Source organism: Schistocerca serialis, unplaced genomic scaffold (assembly GCF_023864345.2).
Source record: "Schistocerca serialis cubense isolate TAMUIC-IGC-003099 unplaced genomic scaffold, iqSchSeri2.2 HiC_scaffold_1169, whole genome shotgun sequence".
NCBI classification, from domain to species: Eukaryota; Metazoa; Arthropoda; class Insecta; order Orthoptera; family Acrididae; genus Schistocerca; species Schistocerca serialis.
Window position 1 is genome coordinate 162,501 of NW_026047369.1, and position 2,500 is coordinate 165,000.

General features: G+C 57.7%; 1 non-coding gene across 1 annotated transcript in view; it reads left to right on the top strand.

The window, feature by feature from the left end:
• Positions 1 to 2,257: 2,257 nt before the first annotated feature.
• Positions 2,258 to 2,500, top strand: part of LOC126433592 (small subunit ribosomal RNA) — a 1,910-nt gene continuing 1,667 nt past the window's right edge. Inside the window, exon 1 of the ribosomal RNA XR_007578604.1 lies at positions 2,258 to 2,500. This exon is cut by the window's right edge and continues 1,667 nt beyond it. This is a non-coding gene — a ribosomal RNA (small subunit ribosomal RNA).

Consider the following 2,500-nt stretch of genomic DNA (forward strand, 5'->3'; position numbering starts at 1 on the left):
GTTGCGCCTTAACCTAACCTATGTTGCGCCTTAACCCAACACACGTTGCGCCTTAACCCAACACACGTTGCGCCTTAACCCAACACACGTTGCGCCTTAACCCAACACACGTTGCGCCTTAACCCAACACACGTTGCGCCTTAACCCAACACACGTTGCGCCTTAACCCAACACACGTTGCGCCTTAACCCAACACACGTTGCGCCTTAACCCAACACACGTTGCGCCTTAACCCAACACACGTTGCGCCTTAACCCAACACACGTTGGGCCTTAACCCAACACACGTTGGGCCTTAACCCAACACACGTTGGGCCTTAACCCAACACACGTTGGGCCTTAACCCAACACACGTTGGGCCTTAACCCAACACACGTTGGGCCTTAACCCAACACACGTTGGGCCTTAACCCAACACACGTTGGGCCTTAACCCAACACACGTTGGGCCTTAACCCAACACACGTTGGGCCTTAACCCAACACACGTTGGGCCTTAACCCAACACACGTTGGGCCTTAACCCAACACACGTTGGGCCTTAACCCAACACACGTTGGGCCTTAACCTGCTCTGTAATTGTCATACGACGCGTTAAATTAGTGTAGTGTTGCCTAACTGCAACCCCCGCAATATAGTTTGCTACTCGCACTGCCCGGTCCCCAGAGTATCGCTTCATGTTAAACACCTTGCAGCTATACACTGTAATGCGGATGGCAGCAGGACGTACATGCTCAATGCCCTTCGCAGTTGTTCATTGGCATTCGCATGGCGAAGCACAGCCTACGTTGTGGTACGGCTTGTGTCAACTGTCCGCTGATGTTGTACGTCCAAATCACACACTGTACTGCACATTGGTCCTCATGTACTGAATGATACATCGTGGTACATGTGTGACCGTACCACGACTGCGCCAACAACGGCGAACCATACGGTCCAAATATTGTGCACTCAGCTACATGTCGTCTCCCTATAAGAGCTGGATTGCAGTATGGTATGCCGTGGATGGCGATCGGCATGAGCCGTCTGTTGATGTAGTGGCGCGTGTTGTCAGACGTAGTCGTCTCTTCTCACACACCGTGATAGCATGGTGCACTGCGTTCCACATCTGCGACATGCGACAGAGGCCGGTTGACAGTCGTTCGCGCAATGGACATCGCATACGTACGGGGGCCACCTTCCACGTGTTCGCGAAGCGTGCACATGTTGTTGCGTGTATGTGGGCAGACATAGTGTGTCGTGACACCTGACACAGGCATGCAACAATCGTTGAATTTGCAAATGGCGATGGACGTCTACGTTTGCTGGTGACGTTACGCAAATGAAGAACTGGTAAACCGTTGTGGTGCGGTTGTTCTCGCTAGAGGTGAATCAGTGATGGCGACGATCGGTTGAGCTACCAACCGGTTGTTTCAGCGATACCCACCATGCCCACGAACGTGAATGGCATGTGGGTGTGAAGCGATACGCGGCGGTGGCTGGGTGGGACCGTCCCCGGCCGGTGAGGGGGGGCCTCCCGGCGTGCTGGCCGCGCGGTGCGTGGGCGCACGCGCTACAGCCGGCTGGTGGGGGCGGCCAGTGGCAGGCGCGCCGGCCGACGGAGGCGGCAGGCGGCGTAGCTGCGCGCCGGCGCACCCTGCACGCGGCGCCGTGCGGCCAAAGTAGGTCCTCGCGGGCCCGGTGCGAAGCGCGGTGGACATCTGCAGTGTGCTGGTCCGATTGAGGACTGTGTGCGCTGAGGATGCGCCGCCGCCCGGCGCTCGGCGCCGCGACGCCGTCTGCTGCTCGGTCGCCTCTGCGGTTCTCGCAGGTGGATTGTATCGCAGCTGTGCGGACGTGTTGGCGCGTGCGCTGTGCTGGGAGAGTTCGCTTCGGCACCCAAGTGGGGCTTTTGTCCTTCTGTGGCGCTGGCGTTGGAGCTGCCGGCCACCGTAGGTGGCGCGTGTTGTCTCCCGCCGGCAATGCCACGACAGCACGCTCCCGGGCCTCTGTCGGCAGCGGCAAGCTCAGTTGGGAGCACGGGTGGTCGCACCTAAAGCGTCTACTCGCCAAACTCCGGGCGATTGCGCCTCTCTCGAACCCGACCAAGTACTTAGGACGGCGCTGCGCGCCGCCGGGACCTGAGAGGGTTTCGAGGTGTATTGTGCAGGGGAGCTCAGCCTCCTCCTGTTTGCAGAATAATTGAGCGGACGCTTGCGTGTTCGCGCGGGCCCCCGGGACACACTCCCGGGCGGCCGGCTGCTCAGCTCTAGTTGACGCAGCTCCCTGGTTGATCCTGCCAGTAGTCATATGCTTGTCTCAAAGATTAAGCCATGCATGTCTCAGTACAAGCCGCATTAAGGTGAAACCGCGAATGGCTCATTAAATCAGTTATGGTTCCTTAGATCGTACCCACGTTACTTGGATAACTGTGGTAATTCTAGAGCTAATACATGCAAACAGAGTCCCGACCAGAGATGGAAGGGACGCTTTTATTAGATCAAAACCAATCGGTCGGCTCGTCCG